At 57.0% G+C, this 25,713-nt stretch overlaps 1 pseudogene; it reads left to right on the forward strand.

Annotated features, from left to right (window-relative positions):
* Positions 1-23,501, forward strand: part of LOC135273237 (PI-PLC X domain-containing protein 1-like) — a 32,908-nt pseudogene extending 9,407 nt beyond the window's left edge.
* Positions 23,502-25,713: the final 2,212 nt, after the last annotated feature.

The raw sequence follows: 25,713 nt of genomic DNA on the forward strand, positions 1-25,713 counted from the left end.
TGGTGTCATGTGGACCCCTGAACACGGGGCCTGTTCTCCCTCTGTGTCCTGGTGTGACGTGAACCCATGGACATGGGGCCGGTCCTCCCTCTGTGTCCTGGTGTGATGTGGACCTGTGGACACAGGGCCCAGCCTTCCTCCCTCTATGTCATCATGTGACGAGGACCGCTGGACATGGGGCCTGTCCTCCCTCTGTGTCCTGGTGTGATGTGGACCCCTGGACACGGGGCCTTTCCTCCCTCTATGTCCTGGTGTGACGTGGACTCCTAGACATGGGGCCTGTCCTCACTGTGTGTGTTCCTGTGATGTGGACGTCTGGACACGGCGCAGCCGTCCTCCCTCTATTTGCTGGTGTGACGTGGACCCCTCGACATGGGGCTTGTCCTCCCTCTGTGTCCTGCTGTGACGTGGACTCCTGTTTACATGGCCAGTCCTCCCTCTATATCCTGGTGTGGTGTGGACCCCTTCACATGGGGCCTCTCCTCCCTCTGTGTCCTGGTGTGATGTTGACATGTGGACAGAGGGCCCACCCTTCTTCCCTCTATGTCCTGGTGTGATGTGGACCCCTGAAACCTGGCCTGTCCTGTGTCTGTGTCCTGGTGTGATGTGGACCCCTGGACATGGGGCCTGTCCGCCCTCTGTGTCCTGGTGTGAGGTGGACCCCTGGACACGGGGCCTGTACTTCCTCTGTGTACTGGTTTGACGTGTACCCCTGGACACAGGGCCTGTCCTTCCTCTGTGTCCTGGTGTGACATTCACACCAGGACACAGGGCCTGTCCTCCCTCTGTGTCCCCGTGTGATGTGGATGTGTGGACACAGGGCCCAGCCTCCCTCCCTCTATGTCCTGGTGTGACGTGAACCCGTGGACATGGGGCCTGTGCTCCCTCTGTGTCCTGGTGTGATGTGGACGTGTGGACACGGCCCAGCGTTCCTCCCTCTATGTCCTGTTGTGACGGGGACTCGTGGACAACTGGCGTGTCCTCCATCTGTGTCCTGATGTCATGTGGACACCTAGACATGGGGCCACTCCTCCCTCCGTGTCCTCCTGTGATGTGGTCCGCTGGACATCGGGCCAGTCTTTCCTCTGTGTCCTGGTTTGAAAAGGAACCCTTGGACACGGGGCCTGTCCTTCCTCTGTCTCCTGGTGTAACAATCACCCCTGGACACAGGGCCTGTCCTCGCTCTGTGTCCAGGTGTGATGTGGACGTGTGGACACAGGGCCCAGCATTCCTCCCCCTATGTCCTGGTGTGACCTGATCCCCTCGACAAGGGGCCTGTTCTCCCTCTGTGTCCTGGTGTGATGTGGACCCCTGGACACGGTGGCTGTCCTCCCTGAATGTCCTAGTGTGATGTGGACCCTTCGGACATGGGGCCTGTCCTCCCTCTGTGTCCTGGTGTGATGTGGACCCCTGGATATGGGGCCAGTACTCCCTCTATATCCTGGTGTGACGTGGACCCCTGGACATGGGGTCTCACCTCCCTCTGTGTCCTGGTGTGATGTGCACATGTGGAAAGAGGGCCCACCCTTCCTCCCTCTATGTCCTGGTGTGATGTGGACCCCTGGACACGGGCCTGTTCTCCCTCTGTGTCCTGGTGTGATGTAGACCCCTGGACACCTGGTCTGTCCTCATTCTATGTCCTGGTTTGACGTGGACGCCTGAACATGGGGCCTGTCCTCACTGTGTGTCTTGCTGTGATGTGGACGTCTGGATACGGCGCAGCCGTCCTCCCTCTATTTCCTGGTGTGACGTGGACCTCTCGACATGGGGTTTGTCCTCCCTCTGTGTCCTGGTGTGATGTCGACCCCTGGATACGGGGCCTGTCCTCCGTCTATATCCTGGTGTGATGTGGAACCCTGGACATGGGGACTGTACTCTCACTGTGTCCTGGTGTGACGTGGAACCCTGGACACAGGGCCTGTCCTCCCTCTATGCCCTGGTGTGACGTGAACCCGTGGACATGGGGCCTGTCCTCCCTCTGTGTCCTCGTGGGACGTGGATCCCTGGACATGGGGCCTCTCCTCCCTCTGTGTCCTGGTGTGATGGGGACGTGTGGACACAGGGCCCAGCCTTCCTCCCTCTATGTCCTGGTGTGACGTGGACTCCTGGACACCTGGACTGTCCTCCGTCTGTGTCCTGGTGTGATGTGCACCCCTGGACATGGGGCCTCTCCTCCCTCAGTGTCCTCGTGTGATGTGGACCCCTGGACATGGGACCTGTCCTTTCTCTGTTTCCTGGTGTAACAAGGACCCCTGGACACGGGGCCTGTCCTTCCTCTGTCTCCTGGTATAACAATCACCCCTGGACACTGGGCCTTTCCTTGCTCTGTGTCCTGTTGTGTTGTGGAGGTGTGGACACAGGGCCGAGACTTCCTCCCTCTATATCCTGTTGTGTCATGAAACCCTGGACATGGGGCCTGTCCTCCCTCTGTTTCCTGGTGTGATGTGGACCCCTGGAAACGGGGCCTGTCCTCCCTCTAAGTCCTGGTGTGATGTGGAACGCTGCACACAGGGCCTGTCCTCCCTCCATTTCCCGGTGTGACATGGACCTCTGGACATGGGGCCTGTCCTCCCACTGTGTTCTGTTGTGATGTGGAAGCCTGGACACAGGTCCTGTCCTTCCTCTGTGTCCTGGTGTGACATTCACAACTGCACACAGGACCTGTCCTCCCTCCGTGTCCCCGTGTGATGTGGACGTGTGGACACATGGAGCAGCCTTCCTCCCTCTATGTCCTGGTGTGACGTGAACCCGTGGACATGGGGCCTGTCCTCTCTCTGTGTCCTCGTGTGATGTGGATCCCTGGACATGGGGCCTGTCCTCCCTCTGTGTCCTGCTGTGATGTCGAACCCTGGACACGGGGCCTGTCCTCCCTCTAAGTCCTGGTGTGACGTGGACCTTTGGTAATGGGGTCTGTCCTCCGTCTGTGTCCTGGTGTGATGTGGACATGTGGACACAGGGCCCAGTCTTCCTCCCATTGTGTGCTGGTGTGATGTGGACCCCTGAACACCTGGCCTGCCCTCCGTCTGTGTCCTGGTGTGATGTGGACCCCTGGACACGGGACCTGTCCTCCCTTTGTGTCCGAGTGTCATGTGGACACCTGTACATGTATCCTGTCGTCCCTCTGTGTCCTGGTGTGATGTGGACCACTGGACATGAGGCCTTTAGTACCTCTGGGTCCTGGTGAGATGTAGACCCCTGGACATGGGGCCTGTCCTCCCTCTGTGTCCTGGTGTGATGCGGACGTGTGGAAAGAGGCCCCAGCCTTTCTCCCTCTATATCCTGGTGTGACCTGGACCCTGGGACACGGGGCCTGTGCTTCCTCTGTGTCCTGGTGTGCCATGAACCCCTGGACTAATGGCCTCTCCTCCCTCACTGTCCTGGTGTGATGTGGACGTGTGGACACACGGCCTAGGCTTTCTCCCTCTGTGTCCTGGTGTTACGTGTTCCCTTGGACATGGGGCTTGTCCTCCCTCTGTGTCCTGGTGTGACGTGGATCCCTGGACATGGGGCCTCTCCTCCCTCTGTGTTCTGCTGTGATGTGGACATGTGGTCCGAGGGCCCACCCTTCATCCCTCTATGTCCTGGTGTGGTCTGGACGCCTGAACAGCTGGCCTGTCCTCCGTCTGTGTCCTAGCGTGAGGTGGACCCCTGGACACGGGGCCTGTCCTTCCTCTGTGTCCCGGTGTGACATTCACACCGGGACACAGGACCTGTCCTCCCTCTGTGTCCTGGTGTGACGTGGACCCCTGGACACGGGGCCTGCCCTCCCTGTATGTCCTGCTGTGACGTGGACCCCGGGACGGGGAACCTGTCCCCTCTCTGTTTCGTGGTCTGATGTGGACCTCTGGACACAGGGCCCAGCCATCGTCCATCTCTGTCCTGGTGTGACGTGAATCCCCGGACACGTAGCCTGTCCTCCCTCTGGGTCCTGGTGTGATGTGGACGTGTGCACACAGGACCCAGCCTTCCTCCGTCTATGTCATGGTGTGACATGGACACCTGGAAGCGAGGCCTGTCCATCCTCTGTGTCCTGGTGTGACATGGCCTGTCCTCCCTCTGTGCCCTGGTGTGATATGACAGTGTGCACACACAGCCCAGCCGTCCTCCCACTGTGTCCTGGTGTGGTGTCAAGCCCTGGACACGGAGCTTGTCCGCCCTCTGTGTTCTGGTGTCATGTGGACCCGTGGACATGGGGCCTCTCCTCCCTCTTTGTCCTGGTGTGATGTGGACCTGTGGACACAGGGCCCAGCCTTCCTCCCTCTATGTCCTGGTGTGTCGTGAAACCCTGGACATGGGGCCTGTCCTCCCTCTGTATCCTGGTGTGATGTGGATGCCTGGACATGGGGTCTGTCCTCCCTCTTTGTCCTGGTGTGATGTGGACATGTGGACACAAGGCCCAGCCTTCCTCTCTCTATGTCATAGTGTGAAAAGGACCCCGGACATGGGGTCGGTCCTCCCTCTGTGTCCTGGTGTTATGTGGACCCCTGGACACGGTGCCTGTTCTCGCTCTGTGTCTTGGTGTCACGTGGACTGCTGTACATGGGGCCTGTCATCTATCTGTGTCCTGCTGTGATGTGGACGTGTGGACACAGAGCCCAGCCTTCCTCCGTCTGTGTCCTGGTGTGTCCTGAAACCCTGGACATCGGGCCTGTCCTCCCTCTGTGTCCTGGTGTGATGTGGGCCCCTGGACACGGGGCCTATCCTCCCTCTATGTCCTGGTTTGATGTGGACCCCTGGACATGGGGCCTCTCCTCCCTCTGTGTCCTGGTGTATGTGGACGTGTGGACACAGGGCCCAGCCTTCATCACTCTCTGTCCTGCTGTGACGTGGACCCGTGGACATGGGGCCTGTCCTCGCTCTGTGTGGTGGTGTGATGTGGACGTGTGGACACAGTACCCAGACGTCCTCCCTCTATGTCATGGTGTGATGTGGACCCCTGGACATGGGGCCTGTCCGTCCTCTGTGTCCTGGTGTGACATGGACCCCTGGACACATGGCCTATCCTTCCTCTGCGTCCTGATGTGATGTGGCAGTGTGGACCCACGTCCCAGCCTTCCTCCCACTGTGTCCTGGTGTGATTTGGCCCCCTGGACATGTGGCTTCTCCTCCCTCTGTGTCCTGGTGTGATGTGGACCCCTGGACATGGGGCCTGTCCTCCCTCTGTATCCTGGTGTGATGTGGACGTGTCGACACAGGGCCCAGCCTTCCTCCCTCTTTGTCCTGGTGTGATATGGACTCCTGGACACCTGGCCTGTTCTCCGTCTGTATCCTGGTGCAATGTGGACCCCTGGACACGGGGCCTGTGATTCCTCTATCTCCCGGGATAATTATCAACCCTGAATACAGGACCTGTCCTCCCTCTGTGTCCTGGTGTGATGTCGACGTGTGGACATAGGGCCTAGCCTTCCTCCCTCTATGTCCTGGTGTGTCCTGAAACCCTGGACATGGGGCTTGTCCTCCTTCTGTGTCCTGGTGTGATGTGGACCCCTGGAGATCGGGCCTGCCCTACCTCTGTGTCTTTCTGTTACGTGGACCGCTGGACACGGGGCCTGTTCTCCCTCTGTGTCCTGGTCTAACGTGGACCCCTGGACACCGGGTCCGACCTCCTTCTATGTACTGGTGTGACCTGGACGCCTGGACATGGAGCCTATCTTCCCTCTGTGTCCTGGTGTGACCTCGACCCCTCGACATGGGGCTTGTCCTCCCTTTGTGTCCTGGTGTGATGTAGACCCCTGGACACGGGGTCTCTCCTCCCTCTATGTCCTGGTGTGAGGTGGTCCCCCGGACACGAGGCCTGTACTTTGATGTGTACCCCTGGAAACAGGGCCTGTCCTTCCTCTGTGCCATGGTGTGACATTCACACCTGGACACAGGGCCTGTCCTCGCTCTGTGTCCCCGTGTGATATGGACGTATGGACACAGGGCCCAGCCTTCCTCCCTATGTGTCCTGGTGTGATGTGGACGTGTGGTAACAGGGCCCAGCATTCCTCTCTTTATGTCCTGATGTGACCTGGACCCCTGGACATGGGGTCTGTCCTCCCTCTGTGTCCTGGTGTGATGTGATCCTGTCGACATGGGGCTTGTCCTCCCTCTGGGTCCTGGTGTGACGTCAACCCCTGGATACAGGGCCAGTCCTCCCTCTATATCCTGGTGTGACGTGGACCCCTGGACATGCGGCCTCTCCTCCCTCTATGTCCTGGTGTGATGTGGAGAGAGGGCCCACCATTCCTCTCTCTATGTCCTAGTGTGATGTGGAACCCTGAACACCTGGCCTGTCCTCCGTCTGTGTCCTGGTGTGATGTGGACACCTGCACATGGGGCCTGTCCTCCCTCTGTGTCCTGGTTGAGGTGGACCCCTGGACACGGGGCCTGTACTTCCTCTGTGTACTGGTGTGATGTGTACCCCTGGAAACCGGGCCTGTCCTTTCTCTGTGTCCTGGTGTGACATTCACACCAGGACACAGGGCCTGTCCTCCCTCTGTGTCCCCGTGTGATGTGGACATGTGGACATAGGGCCCAGCCTTCCTCCCTCTATGTCCTGGTGTGACGTGAAACTCTGGACATGGACCCTGTCCTCCCGTGATGTGGATGTGTGGACACAGGACCCAGCCTTCCTCCCTCTATGTCATGCTGTGACATGGACACCTGGACACGGGGCCTGTCCTTCCACTGTGTCCTGGACCCCTAGACATATGGCCTGTCCTCCCTCTGTGTCCTGGTGTGATGTGACAGTGTGCACACACGGCCCAGCCCTCCTCCCACTGTGTCCTGGTGTGATGTGGACCCTTGGACATGGGGCCTCTCCTCTCTCTGTGTCCTGGTGTGATGGGGACGTGTGGACACAGGGCCCAGCCTTCCTCCCTCTATGTCCTGGTGTGATGTGGACTCCTGGACACCTGGCCTGTCCTCCGTTTGTGTCCTGGTGTGATGTGGACCCCTGGACATGGGGCCAGTCCTCCCTCAGTGTCCTCGTGTGATGTGGACCCCTGGACATGGGGCCTGTCCTTCCTCAGTGTCCTGGTGTGACATGGACCCCTGGACACGGGGCCTGTCCTTCCTCTGTCTACTGGTGTAACAATCACCCCTGGACACAGGGCCTGTCCTTCCTCTGTGTCCTGGTGTGATGTGGACGTGTGGACACAGGGCCCAGACTTCCTCCCTCTATATCCTGTTCTGTCATTAAACCCTGGACATGGGGCCTGTCCTCCCTCTGTGTCCTGGTGTGATGTGGACCCCTGGACACGGGGCCTGTCCTACCTCGGTGTCCTGGTGTGATGTAGACCCCTGGACACATGGTCTGTCCTCCTTCTATGTCCTGGTTTGACGTGGACGCCTGGACATGGGGCCTGTCCTCCCTCTGTGTTTTGCTCTGATGTGGAGGTGTGGACACAGGGCGCAGCCTTCCTCCCTTTATTTCCTGGTGGGACGTGAACCTCTGGACATGGGGCCTGTCCTCCCACTGTGTCCTGGTGTGATGTGGAACCCTGGACACAGGTCCTGTGCTTCCTCTGTGTCATGGTGTAACATTCACACGTGGACACAGGGCCTGTCCTCCCTCTGTGTCCCGGTGTGAAGTGGACGTGTGGACACACGGCCCAGCATTCCTCCCTCTATGTCCTGGTGTGACGTGAACCCGTGGATATGGGGCCTGTCCTCCCTCTATGTCCTGGTGTGACGTGAACCCGTGGACACGGGGCCTGTCCTCCCTCTGTGTCCTGGTGTGATGTGGACCCTTGGACACAGGTTCTGTCCTCCCTCTGTGTCCTGGTGTTATGTGGAGCCTTAGACACGGGGCTTTTCCTCCCTCTGTATCCTGGTGTGACGGGGACCCCTGGACATGGGGCCTGTCCTCCCTCTGTGTCCTGGTGTGATGTGGAAATGTGGACACAGGGCCCAGTCTTCTTCCCACTGTGTCCTGGTGTGATTTGGTCTCCTGAACACCTGGCCTGTCCTCCGTCTTTGTGCTGGTGTGATGTGGACCCCAGGACACGGGGCCTGTCCTCCGTCTCTGTCCTGTTGTGATATGTATGTGTGGACACAGCGACCAGCCTTCCTCCCTCTATGTCCTGGTTTGACGTGAACCCGAGGACATGGAGCTTCTCCTCTCTCTGTGTCCTGGTGTGATGTGGAACCCTGGACATGGGGCTCATCTTCCCTCTGTGTCCTGGTGTGATGTGGACCCCTGGACATGGGGGGCTTGTCCTCCCTCTGTGTCCTGGTGTGATGTAGACGTGTGGACACAGGGCCCAGCCTTCCTTCCTCTATGTCCTGGTGTGACGTGGACTCCTGGACACCTGGCCTGCCCTCCATCTGTGTCCTGGTGTGATGTGGACCCCTGGACATGGGGCCAGTCCTCCCTCAGTGTCCTCATGTGATGTGGACCCCTGGACACGGGGCCTGTCCTTCCTCTGTCTCCTGGTGTAGCAATCACCCCTGGACACAGGGCCTGTCCTCGCTCTGTGTTCTGGTGTGATGTGGGCGTGTGGACACAGGGCCCAGACTTCCACCCTCTATGTCCTGGTGTGCCGTGAAACCGTGGACATGGGGCCTGTCCTCCCTCTGTGTCCTGGTGTGATGTGGACCCCTGGACACGGGGCCGGTCCTACCTCTGTGTCCTGGTGTGATGTGGACCCCTGGACATGGGGCCTGTCCTCCCTCTGTGTCATGGTGTGATGTGGACCCCTGGACACCGGGTCTGTCCTCCTTCTATGTCCTGGTGTGACGTGGACATCTCGACATGGGCCCTGTCCTCCCTCTGTGTCCTGGTGTGATGTGGACATGTGGACACAGTGCCCAGCCTTCCTCCCTGTATGTCATGGTGTGACGAGGATCCCTGGACATGGGGCCTGTCCTCCCTCTGTGTCCTGGTGTGATGTGAAACCCTGGACACGGGGTCTGTCCTCCCTGTATGTCCTGGTGTGACGTGGACCGCTGGACATGGGGCCTGTCCTCACTGTGTGTCTGCTGTGATGTGGACATGTGGACACAGGGCCCAGCCTTCCTCCCTCTATGTCATGGTGTGATGTGGACCTCTGGACATGGGGCCTGTCCTCCCTCTGTGTCCTGGTGTGATGTGGAAACCTGGAAATGGGGCCTGTTCTCCCTCTCTGTCCTGGTGTGATATGGACGTGTGGACAAAGAGCCCAGCCTTCCTCCCTCTATGTCCTGGTGTGACGTGTACGCCTGGACATGGGACCTGTCCTCCCTCTGTATCCTGTTGTGATGTGGACCCCTGGACACAACGCCTGTTCTCCCTCTATATCCTGGTGTGACGTGGACCCCTGGACATGGGGCCGGTCCTCCCTCTGTGTCCTGGTCTGATGTGGAGGTGTGGACACAGGACCCAGCCGTCCTCCCTCGATATCCTGGTGTGTCGTGAACCTCTGGAAATGAGGCCTGTCCTCCCTCTGTGTCCTGGTGTGATGTGGACGTGTGGACACAGGGCCCAGCCTTCCTCCCTCTGTGTCCTGGTGTGATGTGGACCCCGGACATGGAGCCTGTCCTCCCTCGGCGTCCTCGTGTGACATGGACCCCTGGACATGGAGCCTGTCCTCCCTCTGTGTCCTTGTCTGATGTGGAGGTGTGGACACAGGGCGCAACCGTCGTCCATCTCTGTCCTGGTGTGACGTGAACCCATAGACATGGAGCCTGTCCTCCCTCTGTGTCCTGGTGTGATGTGGATGTGTGGACACAGGACCCAGTCTTCCTCCATTTCATGGTGTGACATGGACACCTGGACACGGGGTCTGTCCTTCCTCTGTCTCCTGATGTAACAATCACCCCTGGACACAGGGCCTGTCCTTGCTCTGTGTCCTGTTGTGATGTGGACGTGTGGACACTGGACCCAGGCTTCCTCCCTGTATGTCCTGGTGTGACGTGGACCCCGGGACGGGGAACCTGTCCCCTCTCTGTTTCGTGGTCTGATGTGGACCTCTGGACACAGGGCCCAGCCATCGTCCATCTCTGTCCTGGTGTGACGTGAATCCCCGGACACGTAGCCTGTCCTCCCTCTGGGTCCTGGTGTGATGTGGACGTGTGCACACAGGACCTAGCCTTCCTCCGTCTATGTCATGGTGTGACATGGACACCTGGAAGCGAGGCCTGTCCATCCTCTGTGTCCTGGTGTGACATGGCCTGTCCTCCCTCTGTGCCCTGGTGTGATATGACAGTGTGCACACACAGCCCAGCCGTCCTCCCACTGTGTCCTGGTGTGGTGTCAAGCCCTGGACACGGAGCTTGTCCGCCCTCTGTGTTCTGGTGTCATGTGGACCCGTGAACATGGGGCCTCTCCTCCCTCTTTGTCCTGGTGTGATGTGGACCTGTGGACACGGCCCAGCCTTCCTCCCTCTATGTCCTGGTGTGTCGTGAAACCCTGGACATGGGGCCTGTCCTCCCTCTGTATCCTGGTGTGATGTGGATGCCTGGACATGGGGTCTGTCCTCCCTCTTTGTCCTGGTGTGATGTGGACATGTGGACACAAGGCCCAGCCTTCCTCTCTCTATGTCATAGTGTGAAAAGGACCCCGGACATGGGGTCGGTCCTCCCTCTGTGTCCTGGTGTTATGTGGACCCCTGGACACGGTGCCTGTTCTCGCTCTGTGTCTTGGTGTCACGTGGACTGCTGTACATGGGGCCTGCCATCTATCTGTGTCCTGCTGTGATGTGGACGTGTGGACACAGAGCCCAGCCTTCCTCCCTGTATGTCCTGGTGTGACATGGACACATGGTCATGGGGCCTGTCCTCCCTCTGTCGACTGGTGTGATATGGACCTCTGGACACAGTTCCTGTCCTCCTTCTATGTCCTGGTGTGACGTGGACCCCTGGACATGGGGCCTCTCCTCCCTCTGTGTCCTGGTGTGATGTGGACCCCTGGACATGGGGCCTCTCCTCCCTCTGTGTCCTGGTGTGATGTGGACGTGTGGACAAAGGGCCCAGCCTTCCTCCCCCTATGTCCTGGTGTGACATGGACTCCTGGACACCTGACCTGTCCTCCGTCTGTGTCCTTTTTTGATGTGGACCCCTGGACATAGGCCCAGTCCTCCCTCAGTGTCCTCGAGTGATGTCGACCCCTGGACATCGGGCCTCTCCTTCCTCTGTGTCCTGGTGTGACATAGTCCCCTGGACACGGGGCCTGTCCTCCCTCTGTGTCATGGTGTGATGTGGACCCCTGGACACGGGGCCTGTCCTCCCTCTATGTCCTGGTGTGACGTGGACCCCTGGATATGGGGCCTGTCCTCACTGTGTGTCTTGCTGTGATGTGGACGTCTGGACACAGGGCGCAACCTTCCTCCCTGTATTTCCTGGTGTGACGTGCACCCAAGGACATGGGGCCTGTCATCCCACTGTGTCCTGGTATGATGTGGAACCCTGGTCACGTGTCCTGTCCTTCCTCTGTGTCCTGGTGTGACATTCAAAGCAGGACACGGGGCCTGTCCTCCTTGTAAGTCCTGGTGTGACGTGGAAACCTGGACATGGGGCCTGTCCTCCCTCTGTGTCCTGGTGTGAGGTGGACCCCTGGACACGGGTCCTGTACTTCCTCTGTGTACTGGTTTGACGTGTACCCCTGGACACGGGGCCTGTCCTTCCTCTGTGTCCTGGTGTGACATTCACATGAGGACACAGGGCCTGTCCTCACTCTGTGTCCCCGTGTGATGTGGATGCGTGGACACAGGGCCCAGCCTTCCTCCCTCTATGTCCTAGTGTGACGTGAACCCGTGGACATGGGGCCTGTGCTCCCTCTGTGTCCTGGTGTGATGTGGACGTGTGGACACAGGGCCCAGCCTTCCTCCCTCCATGTCCTGGTGTGACGTGGACCCGTGGACATGGGGCCTGTCCTCCCTCTGTGTCCTGGTCTGTTGTGGACGTGTGGACACAGGGCCCAGCCTTCCTGCATCTCTGTCCTGGTGTAACGTGCACCACTGGACATGGAGCCTTTCCTGCCTCTGTGTCCTAGCGTTATGTGGACGTGTGGACACTGGACCCAGCCTTCCTCCCTCTGTCATGGTGTGACGTCGGCCCTTGTACATGGGGCCCCTCCTTCCTCTGTCTCCTGGTGTGATGTGGACCCCTGGACACAGGGCGTGTCCTCCCTGTATGTCCTGGTGTGACCTTCACACCTGGAAACAGGGCCTATCCTCCCTCTATGTCCTGGTGTGACGTGGACCCCTGGATATGGGGCCTGTCCTCACTGTGTGTCTTGCTGTGATGTGGTCATGTGGACACAGGGCGCTGCCTTCCTCCATCTATTTCCTCTTGTGACGTGGACCCCTGGACATGGGGCCTGTCCTCCCACTGTGTCCTGGTGTGATGTGGAACGCTGGACACATGTCCTGTCCTTCCTATGTGTCCTGGTGTGACCTTCACACCTGGAAACAGGGCCTGTCCTCCCTCTGTGTCCTGGTGTGACATGGACCCCTGGATATGGGGCCTGTCCTCACTTTGAGTCTTGCTGTGATGTGGACGTGTGGACACAGGGCGTTGCCTTTCTCTGTCCATTTCCTCGTGTGACGTGGACCCCTTGACATGGGGCCTGTCCTCCCACTGTGTCCTGGTGTGATGTGGAACCCTGGACACAGGTCCTGTCCTTCCTCTGTGTCCTGGTGTGACCTTCACACCTGGAAACAGGGCCTGTCCTCCCTCTGTGTCCCGGTGTGATGTGGACGTGTGGACACAGGGACCAAAGTTCCTCCCTCTATATCCTGGTGTGTCGTGAAAACCTGGCCATGGGGCCTGTCCTCCATCTGTGTCCCGGTGTGATATGGACGTGTGGACGTGGCCCTGCGTTCCTCCCTCTGTGTCCTGTTGTGACGTGGACTCGTGGTCAACTGGCGTGTCCTCCATCTGTGTCCTGATGTCATGTGGACCCCTGGATATGGGGCCACTCCTCCTCTGTGTCCTGGTTTGAAAAGGAACCCTTGGACACGGGGCCTGTTCTCACTCTGTCTCCTGGTGTAATGTAGACCCCTGGACACCTGGTCTGTCCTCCTTTTATGTCCTGGTTTGACGTGGATGCCTGAACATGGGGCCTGTCCTCCATGTCCTGGTGTGATTTGGACCCCTGGACACGGGGCCTGTCCTCCCTCTGTGTCCTGCTGTGATGTGGACGTGTGGACACAGGGCCCAGCCTTCCTCCCTCTATGTCCTCGTGTGACGTGGTCTCCTGGACATGCGGCCTGTGCTCCCTCTGTGTCCTGGTGTGATATGAACATGTGGACACAGGACCCAGCCTTCCTCCCTTTGTGTCCTGGTGTTACGTGGACCCTTGGACACGGGGCTTGTCCTCCCTCTGTGTCCTGGTGTGACTTGGACCCCTAGACATGGGGCTTCTCCTCCCTCTGTGTCCTGGTGTGATGTGGACATGTGGACAGAGGGCCCACCCTTCCTCCCTCTATGTCCTGATGTGATGTGTATCCCTGAACACCTGGCCTGTCCTCTGTGTATGTCCAGTTGTGATGTGGACCCCTGGACACGGGGCCTGTCCTCCCTATGTGTCCTGGTGTGAGGTGGACCCCTAGACACAGGGCCTGTCCTTCCTCTGTGTCCTGCTGAGATGTGGCCCCTGGACACGAAGTCTGTCCTTCCTCTGTGTCCTGGTGTGACATTCACACCTGGACACAGGTCCTGTCCTCCCTCTGTGTCCCGGTGTGATATGGACGTGTGGACACAGGGCCCAGCCTTCCTTCCTCTATGTCATGGTGTGACGTGGACCCCGGGACAAGGGGCCTGTCCTTCCTCTGTGTCGTGCTGTGATGTGTACATGTGTACTCAGGGCCCAGCCTTCCTCCCTCTATGTCCTGTTGTGATGTGGACCCCTGAATACCTGGCCTGACCTCCGTCTGTGTCCTGGTGTGATGTGGACCCCTGTACATGGGGCCTGTCCTCCCTCTGTGTCCTGGTGTGACATTCACACCAGGACACAGGGCCTGTCCTCCCTCTGTGTCCTGGTGTTATGTGCACATGTGGACACAGGGCCCAGCCTTCCTCCCTCTATGTCCTGATGTGACGTGAACCCATGGACATGGGACCTGTCCTCCCTCTGTGTCCTGTTGTGATATGGACCCCTGGACACGGGGCATGTCCTACTTCTGTGTCCTGGTGTGATGTGGAACCCTGGACGTGGGGCCTGTTCTCCCTCTGTGTCCTGGTGTAATATTTACCCGTGAACACGGGGCCTGTCCTCCTCCTATGTCCTGGTGTGACATGGACAACTTGACATGGGACTTTTCCCTCCTCTGTGTCCTGGTGTGATGTGGACCCCTGGACACGGGGCCTGTCCTCCCTCTAAGTCCTGGTGTGACATGGACCCCTGGACATGGGGCCTGTACTCCCTGTGTCCTGGTGTGATGTGGACATGTGGACACAGGGCCCAGCTTTCCTCCCTCTATATCCTGGTGTGACGTGCACCCCTGAACACTTGGCCTGTCCTCCATCTGTGTCCTGGTGTGATGTGGACCGCTGGACACGGGGCCTGTCCTCCCTCTGTGTCCTGGTGTGACATTCACCCCTGGACACAGGGCCTTTACTCCCTCTGTGTCCCGGTGTGATGTGCACATGTGGACACAGGGCCCAGCCTTCCTCCCTGTATGTCCTGGTGTGACATGGACACATGGTCATGGGGCCTGTCCTCCCTCTGTCGACTGGTGTGATATGGACCTCTGGACACGCTTCCTGTCCTCCCTCTAAGTCCTGGTGTGACATGGACCCCTGGACATGAGGCCTGTCCTCCCTCTGTGTTCTGGTGTGATGTAGACCCCTGGGCATGGAGCCTGTCCTCCCTCTATGTCCTGGTGTGACGTGGACCCCTGGACATGGCGCCTGTCCTCCGTGTCCTGGTGTGATGTGGACGGGTGGACACAGGGCCCTGCCTTCCTCCATCTCTGTCCTGGTGTGTCGTGGACCACTGGACATGGGGCCTGTCCTCCCTCTGTGTCCTCGTCTGATGTGGATGTGTGGACACAGGGCCCTGCCTTCCTCCATCTCTGTCCTGGTGTGACGGGGACCCCTGGACATGGGCTTTGTCCTCCCTCTGTGTTCTGTTGTGATGTGGACTTGTGGACACAGGACCCGGCCTTCCTTCCTCTATGTTAGTGTGTGACATGGACCCCTGGACACAGGGCCGGTCCTTCCTCTGTGTCCTGGTGTGACATGGACCCCTGAACACATGGCCTGTCCTCCCTCTGTGTCCTGGTGTGATGTGGCAGTGTGTACACACGGCCCAACCTTCATCCCACTGTGTCCTGGTGTGACGTGGAGCTGTCAACACAGGGCTTGTTCTCCCTCTGTGTCCTGGTGTGATGTGGACATGTGGACACAGGTCCCAGCCTTCCTCCATCTATGTCCTGGTGTGACGTGGACTGCTGGTCACCTGGCCTGTCCTTCATCTGTGTCCTGCTGTAACGTGGACCCCGGACATGGGGCCAGTCCTCCCTCTGAATCTTCGTGTGATGTGGAACCCTGGATATCGGGCATGTCCTTCTTCTGTCTTCTGGTGTGATATGGACCCCTGGACATGGGGCCTATCCTTCCTCTGTCTCCTGGTGTAACAATCACCCCTAGACACAGGGCCTGTCCTCGCTCTGTGTCCTGGTGTGATGTGGACCTGTGGACACAGAGCCCAGCCTTCCTCCATCTGTGTCCTGGTGTGTCGTGAAACCCTGGACATGGGGCCTGTCCTCCCTCTGTGTCCTGGTGTGATGTAGGCCCCTTGACACAGAGCCTATCCTCCCTCTATGTCCTGGTTTGACGTGGACCCCTGGACATTGGGCCTCTCGTCCCTCTGTGTCCTGGTGTGATGTGGACGTGTGGACACAGTACCCAGACTTTCTCCCTCTATGTCATGGTGTGACGTGGACCCCTGGACATGTGGCTTCTCGTCCCTCTGTGTCCTGGTGTGATGTGGACCCCTGGAAATGGGGCCTGTCCTCCCATCTCTATCCTGGTGTGATGTGGACGTGTCGACACAGGGCCCAGCCTTCCTCCCTCTTTGTCCTCGTGTGACATGGACTCCTGGACACCTGGCCTGTTCTCCCTCTGTATCCTGGTGCGATGTGGACCCCTGTACACGGGGCATGTTCTTCCTCTGTGTCCTGGTGTGATGTGGACCCCTGTACATGGGGCATGTTCTCCCTCTGTGTCCTGGTGTGATGTGGACCCGTGGACACGGGGCCTGTCCTCCCTTTGTTTTCTGGTGTGATATGGATGTGTGGACACAGGGCCCAGCCTACCTCCCTCTATGTCATGGTATAACGAGGACCCCTGGACATGGTGCCTGTCCTCCCTCTGTGTCCTGTTGTGATGTGGACCCCTGGACACGGGGCCTGTCCTCCCTCTAAGTCCTGGTGTGACGTTGATCCCTGGACATGGAGCCTGTCCTGCCTCTGTGTCCTGGTCAGATGTGGACATGTAGAGACACGGCCGAGCCTTCCTCCCTCTATGTCCTGGTGTGACGTGGACCTCTGGATATTGGACCTGTCCTCCCTCTGTGTCCTGGTGTGATGTGGACCCTTGGACACAGTGCCTGTCCTCCCTCTGTGTCCTGGTGTCACGTGGAACCCTGTCCATGAGGCCTGTTGTCCCTCTGTGTCCTGGTGTGATGTGGACCCCTGGACATGGGGTCTATTCTACCTCTTTGTGCTGGTGTGACGTGGACCCCTGGACACGGGGCCTGTCCTCCCTCTGTGTCCTGAGGTGATGTGGATCCCTTAACATAGGACCAGTTCACCCTCTATGTCCTGGTGTGACGTGGTCCACTGGACATAGGGCCTATCTGGCCTCTGTGTCTTGGTGTGATGTGGACCTGTGGACACGGGGCCCAGCCTTCCTATCTCTATGTCCTGATGTGACGTGGACCCCTGGACATGGGGCCTGTCCTCCATCTGTGTCCTGGTGTTATGTGGACATGTTAACACAGGGCCCAGCCTTCCTCCCTCTATGTCCTGCTGTGACGTTGACCCCTGGACATGGGGCCTGTACTCCATTTGTGGCCTGGTGTGCCGTGAACCCCAAGACACAGGGCCTGTCCTCCCTCTGTGTCCTGGTGTGATGTGGACCCCTGGACACAACGTTTTCTCCCTCTGTGTCCTGGTATAATGGGAACCCCTGGACATAGGGCCTGTCTTCTTACTGTGTCCTGGTGTGATGTGAACGAGTGGAAAGAAGTCCCAACCTTCCTCCCTCTGTGTCCTGGTGTGATGTGGAGCCCTGGACATGCGGCCTGTACTCGCTCTATGTCCTGGTGTTACCTGGACTCCTGGGCATGGGGCCTGTCCTCCCTCTGTGTCCTAGTGTGATGTGGATCCCTGGACATGGAGCGTGTCCTTCCTCTATGTCTTCGTGTGACATGGACCCCTGGACACAGGGCCTGTCCTCTGTCTGTGTCCTGGTGTGATGTGGACGTTTGGAGATAATGCTCAGCCTTCGTTCCTCTAGGTCCTCTTGTGATGTGGACCGTTGGTCACGGGGCCTGTCCTCCCTCTGTGTCCTGGGGTGATGTGGACCCCTGTACACGGGGCCTATCCTCCCTCTTTGTCCTGGTGTGATGTTGACACATGGACACAGGTCACAGCCTTCCTCCCTCTATGTCCCGGTGTGACGTGGAACCCTGGACACAGGGCCTGTCCTCCGTCTTTGTCCTGGTGTGATGTGGACCTGTGGTCACGGCACCCAGCCCCTCCTCCCCCTCTGTGTCCTGGGTCGCCGGGTGTGGGCCGTAATGCGGGCGGGGACCTCCAGTGGGCTGAGGTATGTCTCGTCCATGCCTTGGGGCCCCCTTTCTTGTGTGAGCCGAGGGTTGTGAAAGGTGCTTGAGTTAAGTGGGCTGAGTGTGGGGCCCTGGAAATGCTGGGACTTCCCGGTTGACAGTGCCCTTGTGTGCTGCAAGGTGTGCTTGCCAACCCCTCCCGATGCCCGGAACGGAAGCTTTTGGTCGGGGCACTACCTTTGATGCAAAGCCCTCTTCTCCACTGGAACATTCCTTCAGCCCATGATTGAGTTTCAAATACTGAGGATGGGGAGCACCCCCTCCAATAGCAAGAAGGGACACCAGGTGGAGATAAATGTTTATTTTATTTTATTTTATTTATTTATTTATTTATTTATTTATTTATTTATTTATTTTGATTTGGAGTCTTGCTCTGTCGCCCAGGCTGGAGGGCAGTGGTGTGATCTCGGCTCACTGCAAACTTTGCCTCCCAAGCTCAAGAGATTCTCCTGCCTCAGGCTCCCAAGTATCTGGGATCACAACACCCACCACCACTCCTGTCTAAGTTTTTGTATTTTTAGTAGAGATGGGGTTTCACCATGTTGGCCAGGCTGGTCTCAAACTCCTGATCTCATGTGATCTGCCTGCCTCAGCCTCCCAAAGTGCTGGGATTACAGGTATCAGCTACTGTGCCCGGCCTGAGCTGGCTTCTTTTAAACCATCACCAATTCCATTCCCCCTTTCCTTCCTGAGAAGCAAAAAGGACCTAGAAATAGAAATTCCATTTAACCCAGCAATCCCATTACTGGGTATATATGCAGAGGATTATAAATCGTTCTACTATAAGGACACATGCACATGAATGTTCATTGCAGCACAGTTTACAATAGCAAAGACCTGGAACCAACCCAAATGCCCATCGATGATAGACCGGACAGGAAAAATGTGGCACGTATACACCATGGAATATTATGCAGCCATCAAAAACGATGAATTCGCGTGGATGAACCTGGAAACCATCATTCTCAGGAAACTGACACAAGAACACAAAATCAAACATTGCATGTTTTCACTCATAGACGGGTGTTGAACAAAGGGAACACATGGACACAGGGAGGGGAGCACTATACACTGTGGTCTGTTGGGGGGGGAATGGGAGGGACCGTGGCGGGTGGGGAGTTGGGGAGAGATAGCATGGGGAGAAATGCCACATATAGGTGAAGGGGAGGAAGGCAGCAAATCACACTGCCACATATGCACCTATGCAACAATCTTGCATGTTTTTCACATGTACCCCAAAACCTAAAATGCAATTAAAAAAAAAAAGGAAAGGAAAAAAGGCCAGGCATGGTGGCTCACACCTGTAATTCCAGCACTTTGGGAGGCCGAGGTAGGCGGATCACATGAGGTCAGGAGTTCGAAACCAGCCTGACCAACATGGTGAAACCCCATCTCTACTGAAAACACAAAAATTATCCGGGTGTGGTGGCGGGCACCTGTAGTCCCAACTTCTCGGGAGCCTGAGGCAGGAGAGTCGCTTCAACCCGGGAGTGGGAGGCTGCAGTGAGGTGAGATCGCACCACTGCACTCCAGCCTGGGTGATGGAGGAAGATTCCATCTCAAAAAGAAAAAAACAAGTAACTTCTATTTCCAATATTTACGGTTCCTGAAATTGCCTCCTGACATATTTTCAGTTCGGCATAAAGGTTTCTCTGTACACAGTGAACTGTGAGGTAACAGAAAGTGTAAACAGACCAGAACCTACTCTTCTGCCGACCGCTGAGTTTCAGCCAAAGGCAGCCAAATGTTGAAACCGGGTTCAAATAAGGTAAACGCCAAGCTGCCACCAATGCGGCTGTTTCTGTGCCTGGCTTCTGCCTCCCCTCCCTCCCTCCCTCCCTCCCTTTTTTCCTTTCTCCCTTCTTCCTTCTTCCTTTTTCCTTTCCCTTCCCTTCCCTTCTTCCCTTCCCTCCCCTCCCATCCCCTCCCTTTCCCTCTCCCCCTTCCCTTCCCGGTTTCCCTTCCCTCCCATCCCCTCCCCCTCCCCTCCCCTCCCCTTCCCCCTTCCCTTCCCCCTTTCCCCTTCCCTTCCCCCTTCCCTCCCCTCCCCTCTTCCCTCTCCTCCCCTTCCTTCTCCTCCCCTTTCCTCACCTCCGCTCTCCTCCACTCTCCTTCCCTCCATTTCCCTACCCTTCCCTACCCTCCACTCTCCTTCCCCCTTCCCTCCCCTCCCCTCCCTTTCCCCCTTCCCTCCCCTTCCCCCTTCCCTCCCCTCCCCTTCTCCCCTTCCCACCCCTCCCCTTCCTTCCCCTTCCCCTTACCCTCCCCTTGCCCTTCCCTTCCCTCTTCTTCTCCCCTTCCCTCCATTTCCCCCTTCCCACCCCTCCTCTCCCCTCCCCTTCCCTCCCTTCCCCTCCCTTCCCCCTTCCGCCTTCCCCTCCCCTTCCCTTCCCCCTCCCCTTCCCTCCCCTCCCCCCTTCCCTCCCCTCCCCTCTACTCACCTTTCCTTTCACCCTTCCCTTCCCTGTTCCCTTCTTTCCTTCCCTGCTTCCCTCCCCTCCCCTCCCCTCCCCTCCCCTCCCCCTTCCCTCCCCTCCTCTCCCCTCTGCTCCCCTTTCTTTCCCCCTTCACTTCCCCGTTCCCTTCTTTCCTTTGCTTCTTTCCTTCCCTTGTTCCCCTCCCTTCCCTTCCCCTTCCATTTCTCCCTTCCCCGCTTCCCTCCCCGCTCCCCTTCCCTTATCCCCCCAACTTCCTTTCCTTTCCTGAGATGGAGATTCTCTCGTCACCCAGGCTGGAGTGCAGTGGCACAATGTCAGCTCACGGCAACCTCCACCTCCTGGATTCGAGGAATTCTCCTGCCTCAGCCTCCCGAGTAGCTGGGATCACAGGCACGTGCCACCACACCCGGCTAATTTTTGTATTTTTAGTAGAGATGGGGTTTCATGATAATGGTCAGTCTGGTCTCGCAGTCCTGACCTCAGGTGATCCGCCTACCTCAGCCTCCCAAAGTGCTCGGATGACAAGTGTGAATCAGACCTTGCCCAGCCTCAGAGCAAGCTTTTATCCAGGTAGCCAGCTTCAGAGAGGATAGATGGGAAAGATTTCTTATCAGACTTCAGGTCTGTGTTGATGTGAGTGCTGTGTTTTTCATATAATGTGCTTGCTGGACCTACAGAATGACGCTCGGCCCCTACCCCACTTCCCACCATGGCGGGAACCAGTCTTTCAGGCTGTAGAGTGCCCTGCTCAAGGAGGCAGTCCATTCAGATGGTTGGGGAGCCTTTCAATTTTAATTTTGGTTTACAGGTTCTGTAGATTATGCAAAAGGTAGATTAAGGAGAGCAAAACAGGCCAGGTGCGGTGGCTCACGCCTGTAATCCCAGCACTTTGGGAGGCTGAGGCAGGCGGGTCACCTGAGGTCAGCAGCTCAAGACCCATCTGACCAACATGGTGAAGCCCCGTGTCTACTAAAAAATACAAAAATTGGGCCAGACGTGGTGGCTCACACCTGTCATCCAAGCACTTTGCAGGCCAAAGCGGGTGGATCACCTGAGGTTGTGAGTTCAAGATCAGCCTGACCGACATGGTGAAACCCCGTCTTCAAAGACAAAAAAAAAATACAAAAATTGACACGGCGTCGTGGCTCACTCCTGTAATCCCATCACTTTGGGAGGTTGAGGCATGTGGATCACCTGAGGTCAGGAGTTTGAGACCAGCCTGGCCAAGATGATGAAACCCCGTCTCTACTGAAAACACAAAAATCAGCCGGGCATGGTGGCGGGCACCTGTAGTCCCAGCTACTCAGGAGGCTGAGGCAGGAGAATCGCTTGAACCCGGGAGGCGGAGGCTGTGGTGAGCCGAGACTGTGCCACTGCGCTCCAGCCTGGGCGACAAGAGCAAAAGTCTGTCTCAAAAAAAAGGAAAAAAATGAGCAAGGTTTGGCACGGTGGCTCACGCCTGTAATCCCAGCAATCTGGGAGGCCAAGGCGGGTGGATCACTTGAGGTCAGGAGTTTGAGACCAGCCTGGCCAATATGGCAAAACCCCGTCTCTACTAAAAATACAAACTTAGCCGGGCGTGGTGCCGGGCCCCTGTATTCCCAGCTACTCAGGAGGCTGAGGCAGGAGAATCACTTGGACCCAGGAGCCAGAGGATGCAGCGAGCCAAGATCGTGCCAATGCACTCCAGCCTGGGCTACAGAGTAAAACTCTGTCTTAAAAAAACAAGAAACAAAAAACCCCAGCTCACAGGTTGGGCAAAGGAGCAGGCTTTTGTCAACCTGGTCTCTTGCCCTTACCCAGGAATAAGGTTACACAGTTTAGAAATGCGGTGTTTTTTGTTTGTTTGTTTTTGTTTTTTTTTGAGACGGAGTTTCAGTCTTGTCGCCCAGGCTGGAGTGCAATGCCGCAATCTCAGCTCACTGCATCCTCTGCCTCCCAGGTTTAAGCGATTCAGTTCTCCTGCCTCAGCCTCCCGAGTAGCTGGGATTACAGGCATGTGCCACCACACCCAACTAATTTTTTGTATTTTTGCCAGAGACGGGGTTTCACCATGTTGGTCAGGCTGGTCTCAAACTCCTGACCTCAGATGGTCCGCCCGCCTCAGCCTCCCAAGGTGCTGGGATGACAGGCATGAGCCACCGTGCCCGGCCTAGAAATAAGTCTTAAAAGCCACTGAGAGAACTTGGCCTTAACCTTCTGCTGACTTTGCTGTCTTCTGGTCTTGGAGTGAGCTCAGCTGGCCAACACAGGGGCACGGGAACCTACCTACCCCTGGGGGAGCTCCTTCAAGCACAGCCTGCAGCCCCCTTCGCCCTGCCCCCACAGAGATTCTGGCTCAGCATATCTACATGGACCCTCAAAATTTGCATTTCTAATTATGCAGCGACCCAATTTTCACAATGGACCCTCAAAATTTTCATTTCTAATTATGCAGCGACCCAATTTTCACAATCACTGGTCAGTGTCAACACTCTCTATAAGCCTCATAACAAATGTCACAGACTTTGTGCCGAACACAACAGCATTCTTCTCTGTCTCCCACATGGGGATTCGGACATGGGCATCTTTGGGGCCATTATTCTGTCTCCCACATGGGGATTAGGATGAGGACATCTTGGGGGCCATTATTCTCTCTCCTTCATGGGGATTAGGATGTGGACATCTTTGGGGACATTATTCTGTCTCCCACATGGGGATTAGGACGTGGACGTCTTTGTGCAATCATTCTGTCTCCCACATGGGATTAGGACGTGGACATCTTTGGGGTCATTATTCTGTCTCCCACATGGGGATTAGGACGTGGACATCTGGGGCCATTATTCTGTCTCCCACATGGGGATTAGGACTTGGACATCTCTGGGGCCATTATTTTGTCCCCACATGGGGATTAGGATGTGGCTATCTTTGGGGCCATTATTCTGTCTTTCACATGGGGATTAGGATGTGGCCATCTTTGGGGCCATTATTCCTGAGATCTGAGCCTCTAACCATGTGAATAAGAGGGGTAAACGGGCGGGTGGAGGCAGGTGGTTGTGTGATGTCTCCACCTACTCACTGTTCCAGGAGGGCTGTTTGTGGGCGGCATCAACCTCACCGAGAACCTGCAGTACATCCTGGTGCACCCATCAGAGTCCCCGGAGAAGATGATGATGCCCAACCTGCTGTTCCTGCGTTTGTGGGTCTGGGAGCAGTGCCTGAGGCCGGGGTCCCACTGCACCAACGTCATCACGGGAGACTTCATCGGCGAGGACAGCTTTGTCAGCGATGTCATCACACTCGACCAGAAGCTGCTGTGGTGCTGACAGGGACCCTTCCTAAGTCTGGGACACGGCGGCTGCAGGTTCACCCCCGACGTCCCAAGTATTGTGCCTTATGTGCGGGCCAGATATCGGTGATCAGGGGACCCATCCTATGCCTTCTTTTTCTTTTTGTTAAGAAATAGAGATGGGATCTTGCTGTGCTGGCCAGGCTGGTCTCTATGGGGTCTTGACCTCCTAGCCTAAAGTAATCCTCCCAGCTCAGCCTCCCAAAGTGATGGGATGACTTTTTTCTGTATTCTACCTGCTGTGGTGACTGCAGCCCTCACAGACGCCGAGAAAGATGGCCCTCCCACAAGTCACTAATTGCTAAACCCAATAACAATGCCCTTGGGAGCTGGCCTCCCCCGTGCAAGCCAGCATCCCCTCGGCTAGCTCCCACACACCAAGCCAGTATTTCCTTTTTTGAGACAGAGTCTCTGTCGCCCACGCTGGAGTGCGGTGGCACGATCTCAGCTCACCGAAACCTCCACCTCCTGGGTTCAAGTGATTCTCCCCCCGCAGCCTCCCAAGTAGCTGGCATTACAGGCACCTGCCACCACCACACCTGGCTAATTTTTGTATTTTTCACCACGTTGGCCAGGCTGGTTTTGAACTCCTCACATCAGGTGATCCGCTTGCCTCAGCCTCCCAAATGTTGGGATTAGAGGCGTGAGCGACCGCGCCCAGCTTGATATTTCTTGCAATTATTTTTAGGGACAGGGTCTTGCTCTGTTGCCCAGGCTGGAGTGCAGTGGTGCAGTGATAGCTCGCTTCGCCTCAACCTCCTGGGGTCAAGTGATCCTCTCCCCTCAGCCTCCCGAGTAGCTGGGACTACAGGTGCACACCCCCACACCCAGCAGATGTTTGTAATTTTGGTAGAGATGGGGTTTCACCATGTTGCAGAGTCTGGTTTCAAATTCCTGGGCTCCAGGGAACCTGCTGTCTTACCTTTCAGAGTTGCTAGGACCACAGGTGTGCACCACCACGCCCAGCTTATTTTATTTTTCTGTAGAGACATGGTCTGGCTATGTTGTCCAGGTTGGTCTCAAACTCCTAGGCTCAGGTAATCCTCTCACCTCAACCTCCCATGGAAGCCAGGACCTCAGGTGTCAGCCAGCAAGCCCAGCTAATTATATTTTTTTTTTGTAGAGACGGGGTCTGGCTCTGTTGCTCAGCCTGGAGTGCAGTGACACAATCACAGCTCCGTGTAACCTTCAACTCCTGAGCTAGCAATCCCCCCACCTCAGCTTCCCAAGTAGCTGGGACTGTAGGTGTAAACCACCATGCCCAGGTAATTATTACTATTATTATGTTTGAGATGGAGTCTTATCCTGTTGCCCAGGCTGGAGTGCAGTGGTGCAATCTCGGCTCACTGCAACCCCCGCCTCCTGGGTTCAAGCGATTCTGGTGCGTCAGGCTCCCAAGCAGCTGGGATTACAGGTGCCCACAATCATGCCCGGAGTACTTTTTGTGTTTTTAGTAGAGATGGCATTTCTTTTTAAAATTTATTTATTTTTCAGACGGAGTCTTGCTCTGTCGCCCAGGCTGGAGTGCAATGGCATGATCTCCACTCAACAACCTCCGCCTTCCGGGTTCAAGCAATTCTCCTGCCTCAGCTACTCCAGAGTAGCTGTAATCACAGGTGTGCACCACCATGCCCAGCTAATTTTTTTGTTTAGTAGAGATGAGATTTCACTATATTGGCCAGGCTGGTCTCTAACTCCTGACCTTGTTATCCACCCGCCTCGGCCTCCCAAAGTGCTGGGATTACAGGTGTGAGCCACCGCACCCGGTGAAATGCAGTTTCACCATGTTGCGTCAGCTGGTCTCGAACTGACCTCAGGGGATCCACCCGCGTCAGCCTCCCAAAGTGATGGGTTCACAGTCATGAGTCACCACACCTGGCCTCAACCCAATTATTTTCCTGGCCTGAAATCATTCCTTGTTGGGTATGAGGCTACTGAAGCCTGCCCCGTAGAGCAGAGTGCACAGAACTGTTCGTAGGCACGAACCCCGAGCTGTGACCCAGCCTTGCTTCCGCATCATGTGGAAATCCCTTGAAGGCTGTTTCTGTGCTGATGTCTGCCTCCCTGGCCAGACCCAGGCTCCCCTCATGCCCTGTGTGGGTGGCAGCCTCTTCTCTCGGGAATGGTCTGGAAGAATTTGTTCTTTTTACGGCCCCTCTGTGCTGGCCATAGGCACCTCTGTGAATTAA

Source organism: Aotus nancymaae, unplaced genomic scaffold (assembly GCF_030222135.1).
Source record: "Aotus nancymaae isolate 86718 unplaced genomic scaffold, 86718_ANA_hifiasm-v0.15.2.pri h1tg000540l, whole genome shotgun sequence".
Lineage (NCBI taxonomy): Eukaryota > Metazoa > Chordata > Mammalia > Primates > Aotidae > Aotus > Aotus nancymaae.